General features: G+C 35.6%; 1 long non-coding RNA gene across 1 annotated transcript; it reads right to left on the reverse strand.

Moving 5' to 3' along the window:
• Positions 1–255: 255 nt before the first annotated feature.
• Positions 256–11,432, reverse strand: LOC119733442. Its single transcript, XR_005271829.1, has 5 exons — positions 11,245–11,432; positions 9,086–9,128; positions 5,809–5,846; positions 1,163–3,185; positions 256–934 (listed from the first exon to the last, which is right to left on the reverse strand). It is a non-coding gene; the product is annotated as an uncharacterized LOC119733442 (long non-coding RNA).
• Between the last annotated feature and the right edge of the window lie 314 nt (positions 11,433–11,746).

The raw sequence follows: 11,746 nt of genomic DNA on the forward strand, positions 1-11,746 counted from the left end.
AAATCAAATCTTTTCCCTATAATTCAGAAAGTAATACATACACAATTTTTTTTTTTTTTTACCAAATCTGAACGTTTTTAATTAATCATAAATTGCAAAAATCACTGTTTTTACCAGAAATATGTAATTCTTTTTAATTTCGTTTTTTTAACTGAATTCCCCATTTAATTGAGGTCTGGAAAAAGTACAAAAAAGGCTTAATATGTGAATATTTATTTTTGACATTTTTTGCTCTCCCATGGAGAATTGCCCATGTACATGTATATCGAGTTGATAACAGTAAACATTTTAACCTTAAAAATATTACGGTCTTAAAAAGTAATGAACAGGAAAATAAACAGCTGAAAAAATACAGCTGAATACACTTAAGTTTGGGTTATTACAAAGGGGATGGTGCAGTCTTTAAACACAACGAAGCCCCGGTTTTATTGTGACAATGTTTGCCACAAAAAGCACATTTGTCTGTTCAATGTGTCTTTTATAATGAAAATGTGCCATCTATCAACAAGAATAGTTTTCAAAGTTTGAATTTAAGGGTTGTGACTGTGAAACTTTAAACCAAAACAAACTGCCCACAGCTTACATGTTATTGAAGTAATACGCATATCATCTGCAATGCCCTTTAAAAGGTAAAATTATGAAAATGTACTTCCAGCATATATTATATACATGTTTTTCAGCTTGCCCTGAAATTGGATATAATTTATTGCTAAACTTTCTTTGGTAAGTTTGTTCTTGCATTTGCAAAAGTAGGATGCAGTGAAATCTTGTTGTGAAATTAACAGAGTAACAAACTCATGTACAGTATGAATGGCTGAATGGAATACCTGGATTGCTGTGGTTTATAATACATGTTTTTACACATCACCAACATGACCAAACTTTTGTCAGGGATTGGGGAATAAGTTCTTGCTGCTAATGCTGTACGATGTATCTGAAATGAAAAAAATACACACACACAAATAATTAAAATATTACACAAACTGGGTCAATTTTTTTCAATAATAATTTTCCCAGTCATTCAGTTTAAACTTTAACATATGCTTACATTTGATTTAATATCCAGCATGTCGTAATCCAATTGCAAGTAAGGGGTAGGACAGCCATAACGGAATATCATCAACAAACTGAATAAAAGGCAAACGTGAATTTGTAGACTTACCGCATACAACAGCTTGTGATTGTGACGCGTGACTCCGTGAGACAAGAGTCCAGGCATTTCTCCATGGTCCAGGCATATCATGCCAGGCATCATCATGTCTATGTAACTCTTAAGCTCCAACATGTCCACCGATCATCCATCCAGTGTATTTCTACATGCTAACCATGTACAGGATGCGTGTGCACATGAACAGTTACTTATGTCCACATCAGGCATGCACATGTCATGCAACTATATCCATGATTTTGACCCAGTTTAATTCAACTTTTCTGGCCTCTTGCAAAGCACTGCAGCACTGTTGCAACTGAATGCAGTTTTCAAATTTTCCACACTGACCGTTTATCTGGTATGCAAGGTCATTGCGTAATGTGACTTGCCCATGCTACACTATGCATGCTGTGTGTGTGTTAGGCTAGGCATGTAACATAATTCTCTTGATGATGTAACATGTGGACTGTTTCCTGTTTAGCTCAATAAACTGTGTTGTGCAGATATGGTGCGGTAGCATATTCAATGTTGCATGGTTCAGAATGTGAGTGGTAGATTACTGATACCTAATTATTTGGTGTCCCTCACATGCAGTTCGATGTATGGAGATCATGCAGTTTTGTCAAGTCTCCACAAAGCATATCATTTTTGGAAACATGACTACATGTACTTAAGTAATTCGTATGGCTTATTTTTCTGCTGAAAAATGAGTACACGTTAGATTTGAAGAAATTACATGTAAAGTACAAATACACGTAAAAACTGTTACAAGACTAATATGTATTGTGTTAAAACTATAGTCCTAACTTCAGTTTTTAAAAAGTAAAACTACAATTTTTGGATGTAGTGAAACTACTGTTAATATGCAGAAAGTATTGTGTTAAAACTATAGTCCTACATGTAACTTCAGTTTTTAAAAAGTAATACTACAGTTTTCGGAAGTAGTGAAACTACAGTTAATATGCGGAAAGTATTGTGTTAAAACTATAGTCCTAACTTCAGTTTTTAAAAAGTAATACTACAGTTTTCGGAAGTAGTGAAACTACAGTTAATATGCAGAAAGTATTGTGTTAAAACTGTAGTCTTAACTTCAGTTTTTAAAAAGTAATACTACAGTTTTCGGAAGTAGTGAAACTACAGTTAATATGCGGAAAGTATTGTGTTAAAACTATAGTCCTAACTTCAGTTTTTAAAAAGTAATACTACAGTTTTCGGAAGTAGTGAAACTACAGTTAATATGCAGAAAGTATTGTGTTAAAACTGTAGTCTTAACTTCAGTTTTTAAAAAGTAATACTACAGTTTTCGGAAGTAGTGAAACTACAGTTAATATGCGGAAAGTATTGTGTTCAAACTGTAGTCCTACTTGAGCGTTTAAAAAAAGTAATACTACAGTCTTTGGATGTAGTGAAACTACAGTAAATGTGTAGAACGTAGAGTGTTAAAACTGTAGTTGTACTTTAGTGTTTCTATAGTTTTTGTATGATGTGAAACTGCAGTAAACTTTAATACGGCACTATATATTTACTACAAGTTAACTTTAAATTTCGTACAATAATACTGCAGTATTTACTGTAGTAAAATTAAAGTAACTTTACCTTACACAAAACTTTACATATATTATACTTATCATAGTAAACTTTGATGAACTATAGTAAAACTACAAATTTATAATGGTGAAACTATAGTGGATTTTTATAAGGGCAGTTACATTTGATTTGATTGGGATAATTTGTACAATGACTGGAATCTGAATTAAATGGTAAATTTGAAAGGAGAGGGGAGTTTAGTTGGTGTTGAGGAGTTTGAATGTAGTGACCCCCGCCTCCTCACACCAACACCCCTCCCTCACCCAGTACATGGTTCGCCATATATCTATCCAATACTTACCAACTTTTTGTGGTATTTATAAAACCCCGGCTTCATTGTGGCTTCCGCTTTATATCTGGCACCAGATTCCTAAGAATCCTTCCACATTCAAACTCAGTGAAAATACACCAACCATCCATTGGCCTTGTGTGACAGGATTTGGTGTCTCTAAAGAAGAAAATGGACCAATATTGTACTGGAGTTACATCAGGGGACAAAAATAAAGAAGCCAGAAGCCAAAGCTAGGGACAAAGCCAACATTTCATAAACACAATTAAGATTGTTAAATTGTTGATGATGGAAGTTGCTGTACATATTCTGCTTTTACAACAAGGATTTGAGAAATGTTTAGGATCTTTTCGTTCTTGATATTCAACATTCTGCATTACTCAGTTCAAATACGTGCATATTAGTCTTCAAGATAAGCCTTTATTCACTCAGTTAATTTTGTGTTACTTTTTTTCAGCTTTATGTACAGATTTAATTAATAAAACACTGCTTTCATGTAAATTGCCTTAAGTCCAAATGTATCCTAAAGATGAGTGACAAAGCTCATTATATTAATGTGGTTTCAGATCTTCATTCACAGAATGGAGAATTGTGTTGACAGTGTTCATGAGGTTTATTTCTTGAAAGGCTTTAAATAGTACTAGCCAAAGCTGAAAACATAGCAAAGATTTCTTAAACTCCCTGGGATTCTGAAATTTGTTCCTAATGGAATATCTACATGTAATCCATTATATATTGTACTTTTGTTAATAGAACTTTTGAGACAGTTTTACAAGCACTTCATCCTTGAGAAGTATTTTGTGATATACATGTTGTTTAAATTCATTTTAAGCATGTACGTTCAGCACGATAGTTAGTACTCAGATTACTGTTCAATAAGCCTTTATTTACTCAGTTTTACGTTACTTTTTGCAGTTTCTGTTTACGCATTTGAATTTACAATACGTTTACATGTATATTGAAGGTAATTTACTCATTGTTAATGTTTGCCAAAGATGAGTGAAAATTAATTTGGTTTCCTGTCTTAATTTACAGAATTAAGACTCATGTTTACAAGAATGTTTTTATCTTGATTTGAAATTTTGTTGACATTTTTTCTCAGACTGTCAAATATCCCTTCAGTTTGAATGATTAGAAATCAATTCGACTGACGCTGAATTTCAGAAAGCTATACAGCCTCAGTTGCCTTGATTTTGGCCTGACTGCCACCTTGAAAAGGTCCCACACAAATAGCACATTTCTAATTCAATTATTTTCCTTACAAAACAAATAGATTTCTTTGTCTTTTCAAGAATTTAATTGCACATCTCTGTTTTCATTGTTTTGGATTTTTTGGTTGCCATTTCAGAAAACTGGAAAATGAAAAAAAAATCATCACTTCAGTTTGGGTTTCAGCAAAAATAAAGAATTATGAATTTGTTTGCAAAGTATCAATCTTATTGTAAAAATTAAATGTTCAAGTAGACTTTTTAGTGTTTAACAATTTACCACTGTATGTAGATCTTAGTAGTCACAACAAGACTTTGTAAACTCCCTTTATGTATTTTCTTCAATTTGTTCCTAATAGAACATAAATCTACTCATTGTATTCTGTGCTATTTCTACATTACATTTTCTGATAATGGAAATTACAGCCTGTACAATATCAATTATTCTGTATTTCTGTTAACTTCACTTTTTAAAGCCATGTAAGATCATTTGCAATAACCCAGATAAGCACCTACCGATTTAATGACAGAAACCTCAAAGTGAAGATAGGACTGGTAACAAATACCCTGTGAAATAATTCCACCTGAAATGGTATTGTCAGAATACAACATTGAAGGTGGTTTCAAAATGGGGTGCCTACAGAATCCAGTTACCATATCCAAAGACTTGTGCATTATGTTTTCTCTGTTTTCTCCAAAATGTATAGTAGCCACTCAGCTAAGACTTGAACAGAATGCTTGTTATACAACCTACTTAAAATATTGAGCACTTTTGTTGCTTCGGAAAAAAACCCGCAAAAAGCAAATGATCCTATGCACAATGTACCTTTAAGCATACCCATCACTATGAAAGTTTATTAAGATCACTTAAAAAAATTGTCTTTTATATTCACTCAGTTTCTTTAAAAAAAAGAAAGAATTTTGTAGTTTTTTTCTCCATTTTTGTAGTTTTTCATAGAAATCCTGTTTATTGTTATTATTTATAAGCTTTGTACATTTGCATTTATATCAATGAAACACTAATGTGGATGATCATTTAATCATCAAAATGTCCGTTAAAGATGAGCACAAATACTTATCCTATTAATTCGGTTTCCTGTCTGAATTCACAGAATAAAAGCTTGTGTAAACTTTACTCACAAGGGATTATCTTGATGGACATTTTTCATTATTTCTCTTTGAAGGTTAACAATTCTTCAAGTGTGAAAGGTTGCCAATCATTTTAATAAATGTTCAAATCAATGGTATTGAATTTCAGGAATCTAAGGCCTCCGTTGCCTTGATTTTGGCCTGACTGCCTCCTTGAAATTTCCTTGCCTTTTCAGAGTTAATTTCATACCTTTGTTTTCATTGTTTTACTTATTTGGTTGCAATTCCAGCAAACTTCAAAAGAAAGGAAAGAATTACCCCCTTATACAGTTTGAGTCTCAGCAAAGAATTATTACATTTTGATGACACTTTTCAAACTCTGTTGTAACATTTAAATATTCAAATTGACTTGTAAAATCAGATGGTTAGAAATGAAATGAGCAGAAATAAATTCATTCATTTATTCAGAATAAGAATTCACCCACCACTCTTTGTAGTTCTTTGTAGTCGCTCTTTTCTTCATCTAACAATTAAAAAGAAAAATCATGTCTTAAAATATCTATATTGTTATTGCATTTAAAAACCCCAACCCCAAAGAAACCCACCAAGTGAAGTCTCCTGAATCCAACAGAATCCCACAACTCAGATGAACCATACAACAGAAATGCACCACTGTGGAATTTGCTGTAACTATCACATGTGGTTGAATGTGTGAATAACTTTAATTTTTCCCAAGTTTCGGCAATTACCAAATTTCCACTTCTGGATTACCTTTGTTTGATACATAAATACGCAAACAATTTTATGAGGTCCAGCCGGCCAAATAAATTCCAGATTTCTTGGACCAGTCTGCAAGTGTTCATAGCAAAAAGACAAGGTCAATGGTTTCACCTTTTCATCAGATCCCCAGCAATTAAAAATGTCACAGCGCCCTCTATTGGCGATGAATCTCCCTCCCTTAATTATTGAGTGCCTGTGATATTTCTGCATTTATATTAAAAACTGATGATATAAATAAGACAATTATTGCCTCTTTGGCCATTTTTCATAGAAATTCAAACAAATTTATTTCAGAATCTGTTCTGTGAAAAGGATTTTAAAAATCACTTTTTCGTTTCCCTACAAATTAACTTTGGCTGTGCCTTGCAATTTGCCAGCTGGAACCCTGACCTTGCAATATGGTCCGTGTTAGTCATCTTCACTTGATGACTAATATGGGTCATTCTAGACATTGAGGGTCCAAAGTGGGACATCATTCCTGTGCCTGTGACCTCTGACCTTTGTAATGTGCCATTCAAGTATCATTACAAATGACGTCCATTGTTTATTTGCTGGGTGGGTAGTTTGCTTACATAATCACTCTTGAAACCTGACTGCATTAAGGAGTGCATGCAGAATAAAAAAATAAAAACAAGTGTGACCGGGGACAACAGGCTCTTCAAGTTTAGATGGAAAATATACTGTTTTTATTCCTCATCAGTGGCCGCATGGCAGCAAAGTGCAGCCAGCGCTGTGAAACTTTCTTTAAATTACAAGACTTTACAATATGTGTGTGCTCTTGTTGGTGGCTAGTTAAAGACTGAACTGAAGAAAACTAAACCACAGGATGTTGGCCAGTGCCTCACATTCCTGAGCAGACCACATAGAGATTATGAATAAACAGAGAAGGGGGTGATAATGAACAAAGTAACTAGTGTAGAAAAGCTAGAGTCTATCTAATGAATAATAATGAGGTACATGTAGTCAGGCCTCCTGCCTGGAGGTAATTACTTTTCCAGAAACTTGGAATGTGTGGCTGACCCACCCAGGGCTAAAGGACAGATTTTCTCACTCATGCTCACAGTGGTGAACAAAAATATAACATGCACATAAAACAATGAAGATAATAATAATTTCAATACTTTGAAAACATGAAAACAATCCAAAACTTGTGAAAAAGCAATCCCGCGTACCGATTATTGGGATATAAAATATTAAGAAACTTTCAGTAGAAATAGGAAAAACCCAAAGGTGCTAAAAAAGATAACATTGAAATATGTTTCAAATATTTCACCGGTTACACAAGTATTGACGAATGGGATTTACTTTCCTGTGGACCATCCACTGGGGCAGCAGGGAGAGGCAACTCCTCCCCCAGACATTTTGCTGCTATAATGAGCGCCAGTACTGGTTTGTTTTAAATGTTGAATGTGTGATGAAACGTGAATACAGAAAATACAGGCAAACTCTTGAAACACTGAAAACACAGACTATCAAAAACAGAATGTGACATTGGTGGCATTTCTACAGCTCTTTATCAAGGGTAGCATCTCTGGGTATGGACTCCTTGCACAAGTACCCCCTCAACCGTTACAAAGGCAGAGTTGTGGGACCACATGAATGCATTGCCAACAGCGCCTGGCACTCATTTGAAGATGTTAGGGGCCATTGAGAATTTTCAATGTTTTACAATTTCGACTTTTTTTCCAAATAATTTTGACCCACCCACCCACCCCAATTTCAATTAATAAAAAACTGAACTTGTACATTTACATGCACTTGCATGTACATATACTTGAACATGAACATGTATTCCCCTGTGTGTCTAGTTCAGTAACGGCGTGAAGTTGTCGGTCTTCCTCTTTTGCACTGGTGACTTTCAGTTTTCTTGTGTTTTGCCAGCTGATATGCTGTTGGGAATGACAGGTTGTAGTTTTGGGAGCCACAAAGATGACCGTGGTTTTGTCGTTTTCTGGATGAGGTGGATGACATGTGACATACGAGGTTGTGCCTGTCAAGTGAGGTAGCTGAGAAAACATTCACTCGTAGCCCCCCCCCCCCCCGCCCTGTTTGTAGGGCGGGGGGTACGAGCGAAAGAAAAACATCAGGTTTGGGCAGACATCACATCACAGGCTGCGGTCCTTGTAGTCTTTGAGTCCAGTGTTTGAATTGACCAATTTTTATAGCGATTGGTAATCGACGACCACGGCGTGTTATAGAGCCGATCTAGTACACCTGGTACCCTGCTGCCTCTGCACGGCCTAACCGCTACAAACGCCCGGCGTCCAAGCCTACTGAAAAACCACCTCCCTCTCATGCCACGGTGGGTTTATATACACGTACATGACGTACATGTACAGTACATACAGGGGACGAAGTTGGAAAAGAAACACATCGCGATATCGGAACGCTTGCGCGTAGTTCAGGCAAGTCAAAAGATCTATCTTTCTTTTTTTTTCTTTTTCCATGGAAAGTGAATTTCGATTTTCAATTATTTAGCTTGACCCACCCACCCACAATTTGGAAAAAAGTTCGAAATTTTAAAACATTGAAAATTCTGAATGGTCCCCATTCAGAATGGAGATTTTTTCACCAAATATGAAAAGACTAATTAACTTATCTCAGGTCCAAGATACAAAATCAAGTGTAGAGCAAACATGTCAGCAAACAAACAAGTTAATAAACTGTACATGTCTGTTGCATCCAGCACTTGTCCCCCAAACTCCCCAAGCTCTATATATAAACCATGTCACGTTACTTGATGATGATTCTGTGTTTGCCAGTGCCATCTCTCTGGGATTCGCCCCCTTAAAAGCTTACCACTGTTCACACTCTTTGCATTTTCCAAATGAAAAACTTCCAAAACCATTTCTTTATTGTTATCAATAGTTTGTTAAGTCAGAACTTAATGACAACAAGAATTCAAAGTTATTTCAATGCCAATTTCTTACTCAACATTAAATGCAAGGTTTTATTAACAAGATTATAAATGGATTGACTGACCTGGGTGTCATCTTCATTGTTTATTGTGTACATGTACCATCACCTGAAAGAGAAAATTATCGAAAACAAAAACTAAGAGTCATTTCATGTAAGTAATTTATATAAGTGTCCACGGGGAAAAAAATTAACTCTTAATAAAAAAGCAAAGAAAATCTGAATTTGGTGGCACTCGTCTGAAAGTAATTGACAAATTATTTGGGTTTGTAGAAATTTGCAAGATTTAGGATATTTTCTTTTGGTACTCAATTTGAATTAGAAAGAAAGGAAAAACCTCAACATAGGTTTTTGTAAAATCATTTCTGGATTGATGCTGCAGAAAGAGTATGCAGTTGCCCAAGATGTTCTCACCAAATATGAAAAGATAAATATACAAAGATCTGATCACAACCAACAGCAAAGTATTCTGAGAGCCCAGCTGGCAACTTGCATTTTTTTTGGGGGGGGGGTTAAAATGGAGTTCAAAATGCAACTTTTCTAGTTGTGAAAACATGTGCTATATTAAGGCTTAAAAGATGATGAATTTTAAGAAGTACAATGTTCATACATGTAAGGGTGAGGCTGTGTAGTGATATAGTTAATTTTGTGACATTGGTTTGCATTCAGGCTGGGCGGCCTTTCAAAAGAAGGCAACAAAATGTATTATTAGCAAGTCTGTAAATTGGCCGAAAATGAAGTTGCAATGAGCCCGTTAATTGGCCCAAAATTGCAAAACACATGCCCTGTTACTATGGCAATGGTCCTGGTACGGATTTTAAAAGACTTTGGTTATTTACTCCCAATTCCAATCCGGCAAGTTGAAACAATCAAGTTTTGATCGTGGACACTCATATGAAAGATTGACATGAAACAACTCTTCAGACAGGTTGGAAATTTTACAACTGAAAGTTCTGAATGAAGCTGGTTTGTGAGCTAGGTCAAAGGAATTAACACCTTCTATAGAAATCCAAACTTGTTCATCGGGACTTTTTTACAAACAGAACAAACAATGAGAGATTAAATGAATACATTATGTCACAGAATGGAAGGAAAAAGTATGCACAGGTACATGTATGAACACCTCATTTGATGAAACAACTTTGGAATGACATGTACAATGCACATATGTATGGACACTGAAGGCTGCAGGCCAGTAAATAGGCCCAAAATTGCCTACGCCGGCCAAATCACGATTTGTACACCCTCATTTTTTTGCTATCATCATTTTGTGGGCCATGAACTTGAAGGTTTGTTAAATTTTTTTTAGAAAGGTGGAAGCCGTGAACAGGACTGCAAGCTTGTATTTCTGTGTCATTTGGATGAATTAAGCCCTAAAATTGCTCTACTTTGCAATCCAGTATAGGCATCAGTTTTCAAAATGGCGATGGGTTTTTGGACTATAATTCTAGGGGTGATCATCTTTGGATGGAAATTTCTCACAAAAGTCATCGTATTACCACAAAAAAATTGAACACAAAATGCAGATGATGAAATCAATTTTAATTTGACGTGTCTTATACACCTTGGAGAGTTGTGAGTATTTTCCCCTGAATTTTGGAAGTGGGGTATCTATCACTGGGGTCTATGGCAGTTTATTTACTAGTCTGCAACCTGATGGTGTATGTGTACATGTACACGTATGCAAGTACAAAAAATATCCTAACTCAGGTCCAAGTTACAAACTCAAGTGTAGAGTAAACATGTCAGCAAACAAACAAACAAGATATTGAACTGTACATGAATCAGATCTGGGATTTGCCCCCTCTAAAGGTTACAATTATTCACACTCATTGCATCAAACAAAGTGGAAAACCTCTAAAAAAAATTTCAAATTCTCTTTAAGTGAGTGGACTCCTCAATTCCTTCAAAGATAACTGAAGTCACACCTGGGAATAAACAGGAATTGAACCAGGGGTCAATAAAAAAGAAAACAAGCAGTAGGATCTGAACCAAAGACTACTCGATTCCTTCAAGGATAACTGAGGTCACACCTGGGAATAAACAGGAATCGAACCAGGGGACAATAGAAAATAAAACAAGCAGTAGGATCTGAAGCAAAGATTCACAAGATTCAAACCGGACAGCCCTAACATGAAGCTTCCAAGATATTAAGTACATGTAGGATCACTAGTCATCAAATCTAGCTGATGGAGTGATTATTTCCAGACAACTTTCATTCTTACTTGACTTGAGACGTTTACCGGCCGTCATCTTCTTGACTCCTCATCGTCTCTCAGCCAACATTCTCTCAAGATCTTCCTTCAATCTCTTCCTGATGTCATAGAAACCAGGATGAATCCTGCCAAGAACATGACCATGTTCCTTGAGTTGTCTCATCTCGTTGTCAAGGGAGTTTGAGGTGCTGCCCTTCACACCCTGGAAATAAGCCAGACAGGATGACAGTTTTGTTAATATGGTTACAAATATATGCATTCACAAAGAATGTAGTTTTGCTACACTGTTTCAACATTATGTTGGTTCCCCTCCTCTAAAACTCTGCACTTTTCACACTCCCACAAAGGTTTGTGTAGATTGAGGACTTCCCACTGTCCTTCTGATGGCTTTTGTTTGGGTAACTTTTGGCAACTCCTCTCATTTGATTTGTGATGGTTTCCAACTGAGGACATAGTGTCCTCTTATGTACAGTCAATTCTGTTGTTCATTGTCCTCAGTGTACACCATTAC

The sequence above is a fragment of the Patiria miniata genome, unplaced genomic scaffold (genome assembly GCF_015706575.1).
Source record: "Patiria miniata isolate m_02_andy unplaced genomic scaffold, ASM1570657v1 HiC_scaffold_25, whole genome shotgun sequence".
Taxonomy (NCBI): Eukaryota; Metazoa; Echinodermata; class Asteroidea; order Valvatida; family Asterinidae; genus Patiria; species Patiria miniata.